Source organism: Mustela erminea, chromosome 5 (assembly GCF_009829155.1).
Source record: "Mustela erminea isolate mMusErm1 chromosome 5, mMusErm1.Pri, whole genome shotgun sequence".
Lineage (NCBI taxonomy): Eukaryota > Metazoa > Chordata > Mammalia > Carnivora > Mustelidae > Mustela > Mustela erminea.
In genome coordinates, this window is record NC_045618.1 from 24,380,652 (window position 1) to 24,403,707 (window position 23,056).

A 23,056-nucleotide genomic window follows, 5' to 3' on the forward strand; every position below is an offset into this window, starting at 1 on the left:
TGAGATCTGAGTTAGGTAAGACAGAGATTAGTCTTCTGGGGAGTCCCCAGACAAGTTATGAATGTTGCATATAAGGTCTGTTCTGAAACCTCTGACTCAAGGAAGGGCATTAGGAACTGAGTTTCACCTTCTCCAGACCAAGACCATACTGTGCCAAGAAGGTAGTGGGGCAAGTAGAAATTAAAAAAAACAAACAAACCAAAAAAAAAAAAAAAACAACTATGAAACTGCCTACCATTTAGAGCATGATTGGGTTTTTTTGTTTGCTTTTTTTTTTTTTGACCTTTTTTTTTTTTTAAGGTTTTTTATTTATTTATTTGACAGACAGAGATCACAAGTAGGCAGAGAGGCAGAGAGAGAGAGGAGGAAGCAGGCTCCCTGCTGAGCAGAGAGCCCAATGCAGGACTCAATCCTGGGACCCCAAGATCATGACCTGAGCCGAAGGCAGCAGCTTAACCCACTGAGCCACCCAGGCGCCCCTTGTTTGCTTTTCTTGATTGGGCATTTGATTGGTTGCTATAGACTTTTATCTGTTTTCTAGAACTCCTACAAGGTTGTTTTAGACAATTTCTTGTTCTTTTCTGTTGTCTTCATGAGAAAACCACAGTTTAGTGCTTCCTAGTCCACCATTTTGCTGTCATGATTATGTATTTATATTTGATATATTTATACTTATTTTACAGCCCAAAATATAATTTATCTTGACAAACATTCCCTGTGCACTTGAAAATTTTGTGTATTCTGCTGTTGTTGTACAAGTATTCTGGAAATGTCACTTAAATCAAAGTGATTGATAGTATTATTTATGTCTTTTATAACATTGTTGATTTTATGCCCATTTATCCTATCAATAATTGAAAGAGATTTATTAAAATTTCTGATTTTAATTTTGGATTTTTCTTTTCCTTGCATTTCTATTAATATTCACTTCAAGATTTCAAAGGTCAACTAGGTGAACAAATACTTCAGATCATTATGGCTGTGTCAAATCGGTTCCTTTATAATTCTGGAGTAAACTTTATTATCACTACTAATATTCTTTGCTCTGAAACATGCTCTGTGGGTATTAATGTAGTCATCCCAGATTTCTTTGATTAGTGTTAGCACAGTATATCTGTTTCCATCTTTTTACTGTTAACCTATTTTTTATTATATTAAATTAGCCAATAAATAGTATAATTAGTACATCATTAGTTTCCAAAGTAGTGTTCAATGATTCATTAGTTGCATATAACACCCAGTGCTCATCACACAACATGTATTCTCCTTATTGCCCACTACCCAGTTACCCCATGACCCCAAACCCTCCTTTCTGTAACTCTGTTTGTTTCCCTGAATCCAGAGTCTCTCATGTTTGTCTCCCTTTCTGATTTCTTCCCATTCAGTTTTCCCTCCCTTCCCCTATGGTCTTCCCACCTATTCCTTATGTTCCAGATGTGAGTGAAACCATATGATAATTGTCTTTCTCTGCTTGACTTATCTCACTTAACACAATTCCCTTCAGTTCCATCCATATCAATGCAAATATGGATATTCATCCTTTCTTATGGCCAAAGAATATTCCATTATATATATGAACCATATCGTCTTTATCCATTCATCTGTTGAAGGACATCTTGGCTCCCTCCACAGTTTGGTTATTGTGAACATTGCTGCTATGAATCTTTAACCTATTCATGTCTTTAGATTTAAAGTGCATTTCCTGCATAATGCATAGGGTTAAGTTTATTTATTTGACAGACAGAGATCACAAGTAGGCAGAAAAGCAGGGAGAGAGAGAGGAGGAAGCAGACTCCCTGCTGAGCAGGGAGCCCAATGTGGGGCCTGATCTCAGGACCCCGAGACCATGACCTGAACCAAAGGCAGAGGCTTTAACCCACTGAGCCACCCAGGCACTCCTATGGTTAAGTTTTTTAAAAAATTTTTTAATCTAATCTGATATTCTCTGTCTTTCATTAAAGTTTTATATGATTTACATTTAGTAAGATTATTGTTATGTCTAATATTAAGACTAGTATCCTATCATTTTGTTTCTAATTTTCTCAGGTTATTTTCCCCTTTTCTGCCTTTTTTTTTTTTTCTTGAGTTTTGTATTAGTTTCCTACAGCTACTGTAATGAAGTGCTACAAACAGAATAGCTCAAGACAACAGAAATTCATTGTCTCAGTTTTGGAGGCTAGTCATCTGAAATAAAAATGTCAGCAAAGTCATATTCTCTCTGAAATCTGTAGGAGAGAATCCTTCCTTGTCTCTTCTAGTTTGTGATGTTTTTCAGGAATCTATGGCATTCTTTGTATTTTAGATGCATTTCTCCAATCTTTGCCTTCATCATCACATGGCCATCTTCTCCTACATGTCTCTATTTGCTTCTAATAAGGACACCAGCCATATTGAACTCAGCCCCAATTTAATGATTTCACCTTAATTTGATTACATCTCCAAAGATCTTATTTCCAAAAAAGGCCATATTCACAGTTGTCAGGGATTAGGACTTCAACAATTCCTTTAGGGGACACAATTCAACTCATAATAAATGACCTATATAACTTTATTTTATGTCTGTTTTTGGTTTATTAGTTACAACTCTGCTTTGTTAATTTAGTGGTTGCTTTAGGATTTATAGTATGCATCTTTACCACAGTCTAACTTCAAGTAATATTATACCTATATAATATCTGTGGAGTTTAAGAACCTGTATAGTTTAAGAATCTTATAATACTATATTCCATTTCTTCTCTCTTGCCTTTAGTCTATAATTTACACAATTTGATTTACGCCTATTTTATAAATCCCACAATATGTCATTTGTGTTTGAAAAGTCAGTTATCTTTTAGAGATATTTAAATAAGAAAAAAATCTTACTTACTCAAATAGTTACCAGTTTTGATACTCTTCATTTCTTTGTGTATCCATATTCCCACTTGGTATCTACTCCTTCTGCCTGGAAGCTATGTATACTTTTTTCTTCTTTATCACTGTTTTTGAGCCATTTCATTATTATGTGTTTTGGTATTGTTTTCTTCTTGTACTTGGAATTAAGTGGTATTTTTGATTCTGTGAACTTAGGGGTTTTTTAAGTCAAACCTGGAAATCTTTGGCTATTATATCTTTAAATACATTTATTTTTAATTTTCCCTTTGCCTTTCCTGTCCTTATGGAACTCTAATTTACATCCACCCATATTAGGCTAGTTGAAGTTATTTCAGGGGTTTTTTTTTCTGTTTCATTTTGGATAGTTTCTACTGTTACAACTTCAAGTTTATTAATATTTTATTTTGTGATCTCTGATATGCTGTTTACCACATTCAGTGGATTTTTCATTTCAAACTTTATTGTCTTAATCTGTAGAATTTCATTTGAGTCCTTTAGAAATATGTTATATCTTTACTTTTGAACATGTGAAATACTGTTACAATAAGTGTTTTTATTGTCCTTGTGTGCTAATTCTAACATCATTTTTTATACAAATGAAAAATGAGTACTTAAAAAAAGATGCTTGATACTATTAGGCATCAAAGAAATTTAAATTGAAGCCATGAGATACCACTTGAGTCTGCTATTGTCAAAAAGGCAGATAATAACATATTGATGAGGACATGGAGAAATCAGACATTCATATATCTCTGGTGGGTATCTGAAATGGTGCAACACTTTGGAAAATGACTGGTAGTTCTATTAAAGGCTAAACAGTTATCTTATGATATACAATTCACTCCTAGGTATATATTCCAGGGAAATTAAAGCATATGCCAACCCAAAACATGAACTCTAAAGTTCATAGCAACATTATTCATAGCAGCAAATTAGTAGAAAACACCTAAATGTCCATCTATTGATGAATGAATAAGCAAGTTGTGGTATATCCATATAATAGACTACTATTCAGTAATAAAAATAAGTAAAGAGCTGACACATGCTACCAGAATAAACCTTGAAAACATTATGCTAAATGAAAGAAGCGAAACAGGAAAGGCCATATATTATAATTCCATCTATATGAAATGTCCAGAATAAGCATATCCATAGAGATAAAAAATAGGTTGTTGGTTGCCTAGGGCTGAGACAGTTAAAAGCTAATGGGGAGTGACAACTAATGAGTACAGAGTTTCTTTTTGAGGTGATAAAAATGTTCTGAAATTGATGTGATGGTGAATATAAAACTCTGCACATACTAAAACCCACTGTATATTTTAAATGGGTGAGTTGTATGGTATACTAATTATATCTTAAGAAAGCTATTATAAAAATACTACAGCATAAAAAGCTTAAAATTATCTCTGTTTCTGTTGGTCTTTCACCCTGGGTGCTGCTAGGATTCACCCAGAAATTTATCCCCAAGTAGTCACCTGACTGTATGTTCAAAGGCAATGCTCTATAAGCAGCAACTAACTATACATACTTCAGTGATTTCATATCCAGTGTACACCAGAAGCTTTGCCAGGGCCATAATAAATGTTAGTAATGGCTTTTTATTGGTTAAAAAATGGTGTTTTGCTAATTAGCATGATAAAAAAATTGGCTTGCATTGGTAAAATTGTGGATATTCAAGATATGTATCCTGGCTAAAATACTTTAGAGACCCTCTCCATGGATCAGAAATTATCTGCCTTGACATGTGGCAAAGCCTGTCTCTGAATCACTTACAAATGATTCACACAGACTTTTATGTAAAGTTTGCAAATCTTGAGAGCATGGGATCTTACAGTAACTCTTGTATGGACACTCCTGTGTATGCTTGGGAAGAAGTGTGTTTTAATTAATGTCTATGGCAAAATTTGTTCTGATACTGGCTCTTTTTATAAACTGCTAACAAAGTAAAGGGACATAGCTAATAACTCTTACACACTTTCCTTGCCAAATAGGAACCTACAGTTACCTACCAAAAGTTCCTAATAGTTGTATGTAATCAGTATGCCTGTTAGGTCAAAACACACCAAAAGCAGTTTGGTGTGAGAAAATCAATAATTTTACAAAGTGTCGCTCTCATCAGAACAAGTTTTTCACAACTTGATAGGGTTGTGAAGGGTTACTTAAGTTTAATATATGGGTGGTGATTCCCTGCTTGTGTGACAGGACTATTTTATTCTCAAAGTTGTTTTTCAGTAGGTTACCTGGAATTTGAAACATTGGTAGTTACACTTAACATGGGTTCAGAGAAAAATATCTGCTGCTAGGAAGAGCTGCCCAGGTGCATTGAGGAGAATAGATGTACATATCCTAACTCAGGTCAGAAGTCTAAGGGGGTCTCGGTGTACCTTGTGAGAAGAGAGCCCCATAAGCAATGACACTTTCGTCTTGGCCTGTGCACTGCTGCAGGTCCCATTTGGAGCCTCAGACATAGGGCTTGCCTGTGTCTTTGAAATGGTTTTAAAATGATCTTTGATTTGGCTTATGCTGTAAAAGTGGCTTGAAAGCAAGGGCTTTCTGCTTCACTTGCCCATCAAGAGATGGGTTAGCAGGGGAGAAGCCCATTCCCCTCTAAAGAAAGCAGCACCTGTGCAGATGGTGAAAGGAGAGAATAACATGCCCATTCAGTTTGAATGAAGGGGACATGGGCGCTCTGCCTTTTTGTCCACAAAGAGCACTCCATAGCCTTTCGTTTTGTTAGCTATCTCCTCAACCAGGTTAGAAACAGAGGCAACCAATTATAGTAGAGAGTCCTGGGTACAGAGTACTGGGTTCAACCCTTAGATATAGCTCTATGTGAAAACTTGGCAAGTCCCATATCCTTTTTGGCCTTCAGACCCTTCATCATTTGAGCTTTATGACCCCTGGAAGCCTTTCCTACTTTTACATTCTGTAATCTCGGAGGCTGAATAAAGTGAGGATTAACCCATAAGGAAGTTCTCAGTTTCTAGGGGATTGGAACTCATGTTAAACACACCCCAGACAGAAGAAGCTACAGTATAAAGAGTGAGTCAGAATATCCTAGTAGTTGATGTCATCAGGTACTATTAATGCAAGATACCAGTTCCTTATAGGCATATACTCCCTTCATTGATGGGCTATGTCCTTCATAGCTAGGAGCTTGTCCTCTTGGCCATTGACTCCTCCAGGGCTAGCCTTTTTCAGTCTTTCTGTAGAGATTTCTGTGGCTGATCAATCCTTTTCATTGATACAGGTCTTCACAAGAAATGTCATAGTATTGTGTCATGTTATACATTTTGGAATCCTGCCTTGTTAAAGTAATCTTATTTCCATATTTCCAAATTCTACAGGGAGGTGAAATATCAAGGGTGAATACACTGAGGCACTTAGATCCTAGGTTCCAGAAATAGGATAAAAGATTGAAGGGTCACAAAGGCTCCTTAATCTATGTGATGATAACTGAAGTGGTAGCCAAAGAGCAGAGATGATATTAAGGACATTTCTCAGATTATATATATATCAGATTATTATATATATATATATATATATATATATATATATATATATATATATATATGACTAGAGGAATAACTAGATAGGCAGGGTCAGAAACAAAGAGCTGGAGATGTCTTTGAGTTTCCCAACATAGCTAACATGTTATTTAAGAAAGCATAAACAAGAGATTAAGCTATAGTCTATAGTCACTGAACTAAACTGTAATTTCTTAATGTTTATTTAATGGACCTTTAAGGGTATGGTGACCTGATTATCTGAGATAATAGTCCTATGACTGTAGAAGAAAATCACATAGATTGGTGCCATGTCAATGGTAAGTGTAAATGTCACCACTATAATCAGTGGGACAGTGCTATTGGTTATTCATATAGAATTTGGTGTTGTTCCACATTTTGGTGGTGCTCACCTCCACCAAGGGCTTTTTGGTCCCTTCCTCTCTTTTCCAATATCAGCAAATCATTGCACAGCTAATCCTCAAATAATAATATGTTATACCAATTGATTTCTAAGATCACTTACAGTGGTAAAATTGTTCTATTATATGGACACATTAATAGTTATGGACATATCTATAATTAAAGGCAGTGTTTCAGGGGCTTATGGATTTTCTGCTTCAATGGTTGTTTACATCTAGCATCTATTCCATTTGGTTAATACTGCATTGTCAAATTTTTAGAGATTGTCCTTGGATGTTTTAAAGTGCTGGGCTGGGCTCTGTAGAGATTTCTGTGGCTGATCAATCCTTTTCTGTTGACTGTAGAACAAACTAGTATTTCTGACTTGACCTATAGAGGCTCAGACTAGGGGAAACTACTGTGAGGAGGCAAGGAAAGACAGTCAACAAAAGTGTAACTGAGTAAATTGAGCCCCCCACCAGTTGTAATAAGACAACCCAACCGCCAAGTCATTATGATGGTTATGCTGCTATTTAAGGTTGATGAGGTCAAAGAGGGATCCTCATGCTGATCATTGCACTGATCAACATAATTTTTACAAAGCCACTTATTTAGCCTTCACAGTAATTTTGGTACTTTGCTAAGAAGTAAAATTTTCTGAAGTCAGTAACAGGAGTTTATCAGTGAAGATACTGTTTATCAGTGAAGATACTGTTACCTGAACACTTCTAGGATGACTGGATGATATGTCTCAACCACATGATTTAAAATCTGTGTTCTGTCCCTCCAACAGCTATCCATGGGTTAGCATTATCTGAAGCCTAGGTGCCCTTGATTGTAGGAAGACAGATAATAAAAACTGGAGCCAAGAGCAACTAGAGAAATGTTTCCTTGTTTAGGTAGAGTTTCTTCCCAAAACTCATATAAGAGCAAGCATACTTAGGAGTGCCTGTGTGGTTCAGTCAGTTAAGTGTCCAACTCTTGATTTTTGTCTCAGGCTATGATCTCAGAATTGTGAGATGGACCCCCTCTTTGGACTCTGCACTCAGCTGAGCATCTGTTTAAAATTCTCTCTTGCTCTCTCTCTACTCCCACCCTCACCTCTCCTTCTCTCTCAAATAAATAAATCTTAAGGGGAAAAAAAAAAGAGCAAGCATACTTTCCCCCAAGCCATAGTAAACATCCTGTCATGTCTTACAGGTTCACAGTGGTTTTGGCCAGCTGAGACTCAAACCAATCAACCATGACATGGCAGGTTTTGCATTACCCTGATAGGCTTAGAAAAATCTTCTTATCCCTGGAGCTGGCACAGGGGTCAGCCCTCCAAACTACACACAGCCATTCAGAGAGGGAAGGGTGGCTTGGATGTTTGGGGACAATCTAGATTTATTAAAACTCACTTGGATTTATATAATATTTTCTAATTGAAAAGCCACTTTTATACATTTCATTTTACTGATATACCTCTTTTACTCTAAATGTAAGCAAAGGATAAGGTCCAGGTTTGTGGATAGAGCTATCAAAGTTTTGTGTTTTTACCCAGTAGGGTTTGGCAAAACAGTAACTATTAAGGAAGGAGAACCAACAGGAAAATCTAAGATTGCAAGAAGGTTTAGTGGGCTAAAGGCTGACTCAGTGCTATTTTAGGAATTCAATATTTAGAAAAAAGTTGGAGTCTGTTTTCTTGAGGAGAATTGAGAATGGACTAGAAAACAGAAGCAAGAAAGGCAAAGAAAAAAAAAGATGGGAACAGGTGATTTACCTACTATATGGGCAACACTCAATGGACCCTAAGGAAAGGAAGATTATAATTGTTAAAAGCTTAGTTGTTTAAAAAAAAAATGAAGAGGAAGAAAGGAAAGGAGGAAGGGAGGAAGGGAAGAGAGGAAGAAAAACTTTACAACTAACAGTCTTGAGTTACAAAGTGGCTGGGTCACAAATACACTAAATTCCTGGTAGAACAAATGTAGCAGCTTACTTAAGGTGCTTATGTAAGTGGGGCTACAGTTTGAAGGTAAGAACCATGGTTAAAAATTTAGGGCTTCTTCAGGCTAGCACCAGCACTATCCGGGGGCTTCTGTGGCACTCGCTGGTGTTACCCTGTCTGAGGCTGTCTAGAGAAGATCTGACATCCAGTTAGAGCCACATCCTTTGAGCTCAGCATCCAGAGACATATTGTTAGAAGTTGATGTGCCTTCAACAAGAAGATCCTCATTTATCTCTTCTCTTCTTCCTCCTTCTCCACCTCTCCCATAACCCTCTTTTCTTTTTTTCTTGGCTTTTGGAAGGTCTCATCTTTGGATAAATTTCTTACATGTCACAATTAATGAAGGGGTCCAATTTCAAGCAACTGACCAATTTCATCCTTGAGAGGTTCACATAATAAAACTATATAAAGTAACTTTTTCAATCACCTACATAAACATTCTCCTATTAGATTATACTTCTAAATCTCATTATCTTTTTAATAATCTTATTAAAAACTTCCCTATCTTGTAACACTACATCCAAAACTAATGACATACTGTATGGTGATTAACACAATAAAACATAATTAAAAACAATAATAAATAAATAAATTTCCCTATTATCACCTGCCAGGGAGATAGAAGGAACTAAATTTAAGAAATCTCTAACACCTATAAGTTACTAAAAAGTAAATACATGGACCTTTCAGCCCTGCCCCTGCAAATTCATTCTAGTCACATAGAGACAGGGTAGATGACCTTCAAACCCCCTTCCCCTTGGCAAAGGGACAGTTCTTAGGTGGAAGCTGAGTTTGCAGTAAACAGGCCAGTGAATATGTTTCCCAGGACCTCTGTTCTTGGGAGAAGTAATTGTGCCCTGATGACCCATAGAGTTCTTAACAACAAACACTGAAGCCCGGAATAGAACCTTTTGATCATAGCACCCACATGTCACTAAGCACCCTCACGGGTCTGCTGACAGAATATTGGCTGCCGTGTCCCAGGTAGGAAGAGAAATGTCTGATCCCCAGGTTCAACTGGGCATCTTGTGGAGAAACCACCAGAAGAGAAGCTGTCAGAACTTGTTGGATAGCATCAGTAATCAGGGAAACAGACACTATTCCACATTTGGAGAGAATGTAAAGCTTATGGAAACAGAGAAGTCCTACTCAATTCTGTCCTTCAACTGGAAAGAAGAAAATTTGTTGAAAAAGAAACTCAGTTTTCTGGAGTCCATGAAGAAATATGAAGCTAATGCCTGGCTAATGGAGCAGAAAGCCTTTTATAAACAATGCCACTTGAAGCTCCGAAGGTCAGAGCTGGCACATGCCCGGTTGCTAGGCAACAAGGACCTGGTCAAACACCTCACTTCCAAGAGCTTGTTGTCCAGCTACACCTCCACCATGGTGGATGAGAGTGAGGCAGCAGTGAAGGCAATAGTCCAGAATAGGAGAGGGTGGGAGAAGAACAAGATGATTTTCAGGCTCAGCATGGATAAGAATAGGCTCTACCCATCCCTCAGTAGTAGTCTGCTGAAGAAGGTGGAGGCCCAACCAGCTTCCAGGGCAACTTTAAGGGCAAACTCTAAGACAGAGAATGCAAAGACCACTGTAAAAATCAAAAGGTCTCCTTCCAGAGAGAAGGGCAAGCCAGCTTTGGTTTTATCTTTGGAGTCTCTGAAGAGCCCACAGCAGGAAGAAAAACAGAAAAAGCTTCCTGTACATAGCAAGTCACTGCTGGACAGAGAAGGAATCACAGGAGACTTCTCCAGCAGGCCAAGAAGCATTGTGCAGAGCCATCTCCAAGATTCAAGCACTGACAGGAAATTGAAAGGCAAACTTCTTAAATACATAGTATATGGAGACAGAAGTGTGGAACACCCCAAAAAGAAAATGCCAAGACCCAGGAAAAAACCCCATGGCTCAGAAAGTGTGCAAATGGACCCAGCACTGCTGACCCAGATTCAAGCCTTCCAAAGGCAAAAGTTTCTCATAAATGAAAGAACTACATATCTGGAGGACAGAATCCAAGGTCTTCCACAGCCCACACATTTTCTCTTCCAAGATGACTCTCCCAACAGTCCCTTGGAGAAAGGAAGTGAGGGAGCACTGCATGCTCCAGTAATCAGAATGCATGCGGTAGGAAGAGAGCAGAAAATCATTCTTGAAGAGATCAGAAAACAAATCTGAAGCAATTCCATCACCAAGAACACTTTTTTTTCCCCTAAGGCACTCTTCCCCTCTCTACCCATTTATCATTCAGCAACAATTTCTTAATATTTAACAAAGAAAAATATTACCCCTGACCTCAAACTGCTGCTGAACTCAGGGACAAAGGCTTTTTTCAAACTCTTCTATAAAAACATGACAATCAAGGCAGTATTTAACAGTAAGAAAGTGGACAAAGGTCGTGACTGGCTCTTCACACCTTGGATATGAAGACACAGAGATAAGCAGAGAGCACAGACTGTGCTGGGACCAGGACATCTTGAACTTTCCACAGCAGGCTTTATCTCCACACCAAACACTTCTTGAGGAGTAATATCTAAGAGGAAAGTGATCCTGGGAAACCCTTTGTTAATACTGCTTTACTGTAAAAAGAGAGTGAAAGACAATAATTTGGGAAATGTTCGCAAATATGCATTTTCAGTGGCATGAAGAGGGAGTGGGAATGGAAATTGACTCTAATTTCTCACCTTTTTGTAATGGAAACAAATGAAAACTAGTTGACTTGAAAACTAGGAGAAATCTCTTCCTCTCTTTTCCTCCACCAATCCTCCATCCCAGGTGAGACCCTTATGGGGAGCCTTCTTATATTTCATTAAGCAAAGACACTGCTGACTGAAGCAGGCTGAAGTTTACTGGCATGATAATGTGGAAAGATCACGAAGTGGGAGGCAGAGGTTCTGGTTTCTACCTTTATTTATATAAATTTATATATATAAATGCAATGGCCAGAGTAATCTTGGGCAAAGTGCTTCACAATTTGATACATGTTTCCTCATCTATAATATGAGGGTTAGACAATATGATCTTTTAGGTCACTTTTGCCACTATACTTCCTCAGTACCATTACTTTGACTTGTGTCACAAAAACAGGTATCGGATGGCTGCCCTTGAGGAAAATAAAACATCTACAGTCTTTTGTCCCTCCAGTGGACTTTCCAGTGATAAGTTAATATTTCAGACTTTTTTCTGAAGTAACATAAGGCAGTAAAAATCTTTCTATTCTCAATTAGATGATAATGAAATAAATATATATTATGGTAATTTTATACTTAAATAAACAATGGTTTTTCTTTAAATATTATTTCTGTATATTTCCTAAATATTTAAGTCCCACAATGACAGCAAAGGTAACCTAAGAATGTGGAATTCATGAAAGCACATGGCTCTTTCATCACAGCTTTAGTGTCACCTGTGAAAATCAGATGGCCAATATGAGTCCCATTTGCAGGTAGAAGATACTCCTGTCACATATTGCAGTGGTCTATGCTGTCCCAAATAACTGTTTCCACTTCATGTGGGTTCAATGTAAATTTCATTAATTTCCTCTGTGGGTTACTTGAGTAGAAACATTGGAAACACACACATGGTTATCAGAAACAAAAAGCCACCTTTAAATAAATTATGTGATTACAAGAGTAATTTTGAAGTGGGAGGCTAGGTGGATAACTGGGGTAGGAAGGAATAAAGCAGCTCTCTTTAAAGTCACTTAGGAAAATATGATTGATTTACTCACCACATTTTTAGGAATATATGGAAAACAAACTGGTTTTCCTCTTACTGCTTTCCCAAACCAGCTATATTCATAAGGGTTGTGCTGTCCCTGAACAGTGGAAAAAAACTGTGAGAGGCACCAGAATGGTAGAAAAGTTCCAATGTCCTTCTTCACATTTGGGAACAATTCTTACATTACCTTTTACTGGTAGTTTCTATAGAGATCTGGAAGTCCAGATGACAAATCAGGCCCTTCAGCTTTGCAAGTATAATTTCATTCATTCATATACTTCAACAGCTATGTACTGGAAATTAAGGTAAAGAAAATAGAGATGTTCCTACTCTCCTGGAGTTTACAATTTAGGAAGGAAGTTAGACAGTAATTAAGCAAATGAAAAAATTCATTGTGATAGGCACTATAGAATTATGATGAACATTTTGGAGAACCCAATTTAAATTTGAAAAAGATGTCAGCCCCATTAATAATATATATTGAAGTCAAATGGCATTTTCACTGGATTGGATTGCATTCACAGAATGCAAGCATAATGGAGGCAATTTTGAATTGCATTTTTAGGTAAAATACTTTCATTTGACAGGCTCAAGTTTGCACTGTCTAGTTGTGGTGAGCTGGGATAGTCTCAGTTTCAGTTTGAAGCACATGAAGGTTATGTTCTTCTCCTTGGTGTTATCTCTGGAACAAGTCTACCTTCTTATTTGACTCAAGTAACAATTTTATATCATCACTGTCTCCTTTAGGGTGCATTGAGAAGTAGATCAAACCTAGCAGTGTCAAGTGGTGATAGGTCCTGAAAGGTGGATAATTGATGTAATTGACTTCAGAGTTTATAGATCACATTTCAAAGTTTTGAAATATTTTCACTTAGCTGATTTATCTTCATGTGATGCACATATATACCCTTTAAAAGCTCCAAGAGGAGTTGCAGTCAATGGGAGGGTGTCAGTCAGTGGTGTGCTACGTTACAGCAGTGAAGATGAAAAGGCATTTCTGAGACACCCAGATTGCTGTGTAGCTGGTACTTGGGGCACAGCCGTGAATAAGACAAAATCACAGACTTTATTTGGGCTTGGTTTCTAGTGGAGCACAAGTAAAAATGAGCAAACTAACAAAAACAAAATCAACATCAACAATTTTCCTTTATTGAAAGTACCATGTGTAACTCAAATGCTACCATTTTACCAGGATACTGACCATATTCTTCTTCCTTCCCTTTATTCCTTTTCCCTGGTTCCTACCTATGGGTTTACCTATGGCCTATATGACCCATATGCTGAAGAGGCAACATTTTTATCTTCTGTGCATGCTTTTCTTTAGAAACATATTTATCTCTCTCTCTCTGGGAAGCTTCACTTGCATCTTTCAGATACCGCAACTAAAACAACTAACCCCAACTGTACTAGATTTTTCTCCAAAATCTGCTCAGCTTCTGTTTAGACCCAATAGCCCCAGTATCTACCCAGTTACCCAAACCAGAAATGTGGTAGTTCTTATGACTTCTCTCTGTCCCATGCAAGAATATCTAATCAGTCACCTGGCTCCAGTCTCTAACATGTCTTAGATTGTTCCTTCCCTTCTATTCTTAGCTCTTATATGCATTTCTAGCATTATGTCAACAGTCTCCTAACTACAAAGACCACATGGCACTTATGCTCCTCCAGTTTATATTATTAAATAGATATAGAATGCAAAACTGATTATCTTTGCTTCTTAGTGTCTGCAAAAAAAAGTCCCAAGTGTTTGGTATTGTGTTGTCTACAAGACCCTCCATGATCTCACCTATCATTATCCTTTCCACCCCAACTTGATCCTTTTATGTCTCCCAGTGAGGCATATTGAACACCCCCCACTTATCTGCCTAGTATATACCTACCTATCCAGTAAGATTGAGTTAAAACTTTTTCTTTTTTTTAATTAACATATAATGTATTATTAGTCCCAGGGGTACAAGTCTGCAAATCATCAGGTTTGCACATTTCACAGCACTCACCATAGTGCATACCCTCCCCAATGTTCATAACCTGACCACCCTCTCCCTTCCCCCTCCCCCCAACAACCCTTAGTTTGTTTTGTGAGATTGAGTCTCTTATGGTTTGTCTCCCTGTTGATCCCATCTTGTTTCATTTTTTCCTTTCCTACCCACCAAACTCCCCACATTGCCTCTCAAATTCCTCCTATAATATGATAATTGTCTCATATGATAATTGGTATTATCATATGAGCTCATATGATATTTGAGCTCATATGATAATTGTCTTTCTCTGAGTGACTTATTTCACTCAGCATAATACCCTCTAATTCCATCCACGTCATTGCAAATGGCAAGATTTCATTTCTTTTGATGGCTTCATAGTATTCCATTGTATATATATTTATACACACCACATCTTCTATATCCATTCCTCTGTTGATGGGCATCCAGGTTCTTTCCATAGTTTGGCTATTGTGGACATTGCTGCTATAAACACTCAGTTGCACGTGCCACTTCAGATCACTACATTTGTATCTTTATGGTAAATACCCAGTAGTGTGATTTCTAGGTCATAGGGTAGCTCTATTTTCAACTTTTTGAGGAACCTCCATGCTGTTTTCCAGAGTGGTTGCACCAGCTTGCAGTCCCACCAACAGTGTAGGAGGGTTCCCCTTTCTCCGCATCCTCGCCAGCATCTGTCATTTCCTGGCTTGTTATTTTAGCCATTCTGACTGGTGTGAGGTGATATCTCATTGTAGTTTTGTTTTGTTTTGTTTTTTAAAGATTTTATTTATTTGACAGACAGAAATCACAAGTAGGCAGAGAGGCAGGCAGAAAGAGAGAGAGGAGGAAGCAGGTCCCCTGCTGAGCAGAGAACCAATACGGGGCTTGATCCCAGGACCCTGGAATCATGACCTGAGCTGAAGGCAGAGGCCTTAACCTACTAAGTCACCCAGCCACCCCTCATTGTAGTTTTGATTTGTATTTCCCTGATGCTGAGTGATGTGGAACACTTTTTCATGTGTCTGTTAGCCACCTGGATGTCTTCTTTGCAGAAATGTCTGTTCATGTCCTCTGCCCATTTCTTGATTGTATTATTTGTTCTTTGGGTGTTGAGTTTGCTAAGTTCTTTATAGATTTTGGATACTAGCCTTTTACCTGATATGTCGTTTGCAAATATCTTCTCCCATTCTGTCAGTTTCCTTTTGGTTTTGTTGACTGTTTCCTTTGTTGTGCAAAAACTTTTGATCTTGATGAAATCCTGATAGTTCATTTTTGCCCTTGCTTCCCTTGCCATTGGTGATGTTTCTAGGAAGAAGTTTCTGTGGCTGAGGTTGAAGAGGTTGCTGCCTGTGTTCACCTCAAGGATTTTGATGGATTCCTTTCTCACACTGAGGTGCTTCATCCATTTTGAGTCTATTTGTGTGTGTGGTATAAGGAAATGGTCCAGTTTCATTTTTCTGCATGTGGCTGTCTAATTTTCCTGACACCGTTTGTTGAAGAGACTGTCTTTTTTCCATTGGACATTCTTTCCTGCTTTGTCAAAGATTAGTTGACCATAGAGTTGAGGGTCTATTTCTGGGCTCTCTATTCTCTTCCATTGATCTATGTGTCTGTTTTTGTGCCAGTACCATGCTGTCTTGATGATGACAGCTTTGTAATAGAGCTTGAAGTCTGCAATTGTGATGCCACCAACTTTGGCTTTCTTTTTCAACATTCCTCTGGCTATTCAAGGTCTTTTCTGTTTCCATATAAATTTTAGGATTATTTGTTCCATTTCTTTGAAAAAAATTGATGGGTTTTTAAAAAATAATTTATTTATTTATTTGACAGAGAGATCACAGATAGGCAGAGGCAGGCAGAGAGAGAAAGGAAGCAGGCTCCCTGCTGAGCAGAGAGTCTTATGTGGGGCTCAATCCCAGGACCCTAGGATCACGACCTTACCTGAAGGCAGGCTTTAACCCACTGAGCTACCCAGGTGCTCCAATGGTGTTTTGATAGGGATTGCATTAAATGTGTAGATTGCTTTAGGTGGCATAGACATTTTCACAATTATTTGTTCTTCCAATCCATGAGCAGGGAACATTTTTCCATTTGTTTGTGCCTTCCTCAATTTCTTTCATGTGTACTTTAAACTTTTCTGAGTACAGATTCTTTGCCTCTTTGGTTAGGTTTATTCCTAGGTATCTTATGGTTTTGGGTGTTATTGTAAATGGGATTGGCTCCTTACTTTCTCTTTCTTCTGTCTTGTTGGTGGGTGTATAGAAATGCAACTGATTTCTGTGCATTGATTTTATATCCTGACACTTCACTGAATTCCTGTACAAGTTCTAGAAGATTTGGAGTGGAGTCTTTGGGGTTTTCCACATAAAGTATCATATCATCTGCAAAGAGTGAGAATTAGACTTCTTCTTTGCTGATTTGGATGTCTTTAATTTCTTTTTGTTGTCTGATTGCTGAGGCTAGGACTTCTAGTACCTTGTTGAATAGCTGTGGTGATAATGGACATCGGTGCTGTGTTCCTGACCTTAGCAGAAAAGCTCTCAGTTTTTCTCCATTGAGAATGATATTCGCTGTGGGTTTTTCCTAGATGGTTTTGATGATATTGAGGTATGTACCTTCTGCCCTACACTTTGAAGAGTTTTGATCAAGAAAGTATGTTGTACTTTGTCAAATGCGTTTTCAGCATCTATTGAGAGTATCATATGGCTCCTGTTCTTCTTTTATTAATGTATGTATCACATTGATTTGTCATGTTGAACCAACCTTGCAGCCCTCGAATAAATCTCACATGGTCAGGGTGAATAATCCTTTTAATGTACTGTTGGATCCTATTGGCTAGTATTTTGGTGAGAATTTCCACAACTGTGTTCATCAAGAATATTAGTCTGTAATTCTCTTTTTTGATGGGGTCTTCGTCTGGTTTTGGGATCAAGGTGATGCTGGCCTCATAAAATGAGTTTGGAAGTTTTCCTGCTATTTCTATTTTTTGGAACAGTTTCAGGAGAATAGGAATTAATTCTTCTCTAAGTGCTTGGTAGACTTTCCCTGGGAAGCCATCTGGCCCTGGGCTCTTGTTTGTTGGGAGATTTTTGTTGACTGCTTCAATCTCCTTACTGGTTATGGGTCTGTTCAGGTTTTCTATTTCTTCCTGGATCAGTTGTGGTAGTTTATAAGTCTCTATGAATGCATCCATTTCTTCCAGATTGTCAAATTTGCTGGCATATAGTTGCTCATATGTTCTTGTAATTGCTTGGTTTTCTTTGGTGTTTCTTTTAAACCTTTTCTCATAGTTGAAAATTTTTTGGATCTGAATTCTCTGCCCAAATTGTACGTTTACATACTTCTATTAACCTTTGTGGTTTGTTCATGTCTGGCCTATTAGATTGTCTCTCCATAATAGACAAAGCATTTTTGAATCAATACAAAACTAGTTGCAGCAATCCTACAATGTAGCAAGCATTCAATTGTTATTTGTTAGTAAATGTTAATGAAAGGGAACAACTTGACACTTCAGTTGGAATAGGGTAAGACACGGGTTTTGGTATCTCCTGTAGAAATCTTTTATTGTATCATCATCATATATGCCTCAGGTTCTTTGTGGGCACTAAATACATATTTAATATTTATTTATTTAATATTATTTATTTAATAAATAAATATTTATTTAATACATATTTATTTAAGAAATAAATATTAAATGTTAATTTATATATGTATATATCATATATTTATAAATATATATAATTTATATATTTTTATTAAATATTAAGTAATATTTAATAAAATAAATAAAAATAAATCAGATTTTTTAGTGGAGACTGTAGGAGGATAGTGTGGAGCAGCAGAAGACAACTTTCTTTTTGTAAACCTACTCTCTGGCTCTGAATTGTTTTCTCAGTGATGAAATCTCAGGTCATGTAACATTTCTGGTATTATGTCCACACTAGTGAAACTCCTTAACTCAAAACATAACTCTCAGGTCTTCTTCTGGTTGGGAAGTCTAAAGATAGGTATATGAGCAACCAGTTTCTTTTCTCTTCTTCCCTTTCCCTTTCTTCTTACTAAAAATCTGCTTCTGGCCCTTCTGGAAGGGAGGGATTTAGAGAAAAGGAATCTGCCATATCCAGTTGGTGCATCTATAATAGGGTATTGAAACTTCAGGGAGAGGTGAGAGTTAATTTCTTTTCTTTCTTTTATTTTCTAATAAAATATGTCCTACTGGGAGTCTAGATACTCAAACTAGAGATTGAGAATCTCTAGTTTGGCTGGCAGCTTCCCATTTCTCTTCCTTCTTACAGCATTTGATGGTACTCAGATATTGGGTGGTTGGCCACTCTCAATAAGCCAACACGTGTAGGGTAATTTGCAAGATGGCTCATCTCACAACTACATGTGGCATATAGGAAACATACACCTCTGCTCCATTATTGGTGAGTGTGCCCTTTATTCAGTTGTCACAGACCCCTTCAGCCACATCTTATCCAAGTACTCTTTCCAGGAAGAGTCAAGTACCATCCTTGTGTTCCCCCAAATCTAAAGATCACAGGGTCAAGGTCTCCAATTATTTCATTTGAAACATAGCTCACTGAGTTTAAGATGAAGGAAAGCCTCCAGCTCTTTCTATGAAACCAGTATTACCCTGATATCAAAACCAGACAAAGATGTAACAAGAAAACTACAGACAGTATTTATCAACACGGATACAAATATTCCAAAAAAAACACTAGCAAACCAAATCCAGCAGCATATAAAGATGTTTGTGTACCATGGACAAGTAGGATTATCTCATGAATGCAAGGTTGGTTCAATCCATCAATGTAATAATATACCCTATTAGATGCAGAAGCATTTAATAAAAATCCAATATCCTTTTTTGATTAAAAAAAAAACAACAACACTTAATGGACTAGGAAAGGAAGAAATTTTCCTCAACCTGAAGCATCTATGACAAACTTACAGCTAAAATCACACTCAACAGAGAAAGATTGAATGCTTTTCTCCTAAAATCAAGGATAAGACAAAGATGTCTGTCCTTGCCACTTCTATTCAATATTATACCATAAATATTAGCTAGGCACTTAGGCAAAGAGCACAAGCAAAAAGAATCCAGAGTGGAAAGGAAGAAATCAAACTGTTTCTATTCACAGACTCATGATGTTGTATGTACAAACTAGGAAGGAAGGAAGGAGGGGAGAAAGGAAGGAAGGGAGTAAGGAAGGGAGGGAGGGCAATGCAAGATCAATATACAAGAAGCATTTATATTTTATATACTAGCAATTAGCAATCCAAAAATGAAATTCAGAAAACAAATCTGTTTATAGTAGCATCAGAAATATCAACTTAGGAAAATATCTAACCAAAGAATTTAAGACTTGTACACTGAAATCTACAGAACATCAATGAAAAAAATTAAGGACCCCTGGGGCGCCTGGGTGGCTCAGTGGGTTAAAGCCTCTGCCTTCGGCTCGGGTCGTGATCCCAGGGTCCTGGGATCGAGCCCCACATCGGGCTCTCTGCTCAGCGGGGAGCCTGCTTCCTCCTCTCTGCCTGCCTCTCTGCCTACTTGGGATCTCTGTCTGTCAAATAAATAAATAAAATCTTTTAAAAAAAAATTAAGAACCTGAATGAATGGAGAGATCCCAAGTGCATGGATTGGAAACCTTTATATTGTTAAAAATAGCAATAGTCCCTATAAACACAACACAATCCGTATCAAAATTCCAGATGTGTGTTTTGTTGATTATAAAATTCATATGGCACTGCAAGGGACCTCAAGCAGACAAAATGATCTTGGAAAGGAATAAAGATGGGGGACTCCCACATCCCAAATTCAACATCTAGCTATATTAATTAAGCTATGATAATCAAGACAGTGTGGTACTGGCATAAGGATAGACATATTGATCAACAGAATAAAATTGCAATTCTGAAAATAAAGTCTAATATTTACAGGCAATTACTTCTCAATAATAGTGCCAGGACCATTCATAGGGGAACAAGTCTTTTCAACAACTGCACCTGGACAACTGGACATCCATCTGCCAAAGAATGAAGCTGGACTTCTACAATGCACAATATGCAAAAATGGATCAAAGACCTAAAACTGTAAGGCACTTAAAAGAAAACAGGTATGATTGCAGTAGGTTTTTTTCTTTCTTTTCAAATATGACACCAAAAGCACAAATCTCTCTCTCACACACACACACACACACACACACACAGAGAATTTGGACATCCCCCAAATTGAAAACTTTGGTGCTTCAAAGAGCATTATCCAAAAAGTGAAAATACTATCCAGAGAATGAGAGAAAATAATTGCAAGTAATTTATCTGGTAAGGAACTTACATCCAGAATAAAGAATTCAGTAATAAAAAGAACCCAATTAAGAAATGGGCAAAAGATATGAATAGACATTTCTCTAAAGATGAACAAATGGCAAAAATTTAAGGAAAAGATGCTCAACCTTATTAGTCATTAGGGAAATGCAAATCAAAACCATGAAATACTTCACTCCCAAAAGGATGGCTAGAATAAAAATGTCAGTAATAAATGCTGGCCAGGATGCAGAGAAATTGGAACTCTCACAATGTTGATGGAAATGTCAAATAGTACAGCCACTTTGGGAAAGTTTGATAGTTCCTTGAACGGAGTAGGCATATGACCCAGCAATTTCACTCCTATGCACAAAACCAAGAGAAATAAAAACTTATAGCCACATAGAAACCTGTACACAAATGTTCACAGCAATAGTATTTATAATAGCCAACAAACAGAAGTAATGCAAACATCCATCAAACGAGTGAACAAAAATATGGTATATCAATACAATGAAATATTATTCAGCTGTAAAAAGAACTGAAGTACTGATACATGCTACAACATAGATGCACCTTGAAAACACTGTTCTAGGTGAAAAGTCAGATACAAAAGGCCACATATTGCACGATTCCATTGATATGAAATGTCCCAAATAAGGGACTCTATAGACAGAAAAGATTAGTGATTACCAAGGACTTTGGTGTGTACTGTAGGGGAGCTTTGGGGATATTGTTGAGGGGAGAATAAACAGTCATTCCTAATAGGTACAGGATTTTTTTTTTTTTTTACAGTGATAAAAATGCTCTGTATTTAATGGTGATGATTGCACAATTTTGTAAATATTCTAAAAGCCATTCATTGTACACTGCAAAAAAGAGTGAATTTTGTTACATGGATTTTATCTTACACAAAAACGAGACATACCCCTCCCCACTTTGAGGTAGATGAGGGAGGGTCAACTCCTGCAAAAGCAATCCTACCTCCAACTTCTCAATGGACTCCTTTTAATTGGCAAATATTGAGAGAACCTATTGCAGTTTCTGTCTTGCACCAGGTTTTCTAGCATCTATATCTCAAATTCATTGAATCCTAATAATCAGCAATGAGGTGGGCTTGGATATGATAATCCAAGCTGAGGCAAGGGCAGGGCCCGGACTGAGACCTAGTCATCTGACACTGAAGGTGGCACCCTCAACACCTGTGTACCATTTACCAGACACATGCTTATTGTATTTTCTATGGTTTTCTAAAGACCAGAAGACAGCTAGGATAATTACTCCAGGTTCTGTTCAAATGAACCTAAGAATCCTGATTTGAGGATTGATTCGTAGTAAGGCTTATGATGCATTCATTCATTGTGGTGCTTCATTTAGTACAAAAAGCAGTGTTTGGCAGAGGATTGTTCTTTGATAGATATGAAGGTATGGAACAGTGGGGTTGTATAAGATGCCTGCCCCTGTGGGAGAGGAGTGTGGTCACAGACATGTCTGCACAGAGGCTCCTGGTTGTGAGAGCACATCCAAAGGGTAGGGCTGGGGAAGTCACACAATCTTGCTCTCAAAGACATTTGTCCTTTTCATTCTTTCCCTCTGTCTTTCCATGGGTTGGAACAGTCATTGTTCCAGGGGAGCCACTTCCTCACAAAGCAAGTCCTTTAGCCACAAATATTTAAATATTAAAAAAAAAAAAAAAAAAACTTTTTGCGGGGGACAAGTGTGGGGAGACAAGAAGAGGTCATCTTTAGTGATTAAAAACAGGAAGCTTCATTGAACACCCTATTGCATGCTGGGCCGTTTTCAATCATTCAAGTGGTGACAAGCTGGTAGAAAGATTAAAAAAACACTATCTCTGCCATGAATCTGCTCACATCCTGGGTCATGGTTATGGGGCTGGGAGGAGAAAATCTCACGTACTCCTCGTTGTTTAAATAAGGAATGTGCCCCAACGAGCTGAACTACCATGTTAAGTATGGGTTGCTGTGAGGTCCCACAAGCACTTGGAAGTCCGTTTTGATGACCCATGAAGTTTTTATGGGTAAAGTGTTTTTAAATTTTCCTTTTGAAGGGAACTTGAGAAATATGAATTAAGCACAAATGAAGATGTTGTGCTTCAGGGAAAGTGCCTGTAACAGATGGCAAAATTGGAAAAGCACGTGGGACCCAGTTTATGGAGGGCCTTGTATGCCAAGCTTGAAGAATATTCAAACAGGAGCAAATTTTGAAGCAAAGGATATTTAAATTAGCAAAATTGTTTTAGCAAAATGAAAAAGATTGGAAAA

General features: G+C 37.6%; 1 long non-coding RNA gene across 1 annotated transcript in view; it reads left to right on the forward strand.

Annotated features, from left to right (window-relative positions):
- The window catches only part of LOC116590487, a 64,892-nt gene extending 44,313 nt beyond the window's left edge, over nucleotides 1–20,579 (forward strand). Inside the window, exon 3 of the long non-coding RNA XR_004285629.1 lies at nucleotides 20,433–20,579. This is a non-coding gene — a long non-coding RNA (uncharacterized LOC116590487). The remainder of the gene's footprint in view (nucleotides 1–20,432) is intronic.
- Nucleotides 20,580–23,056: the final 2,477 nt, after the last annotated feature.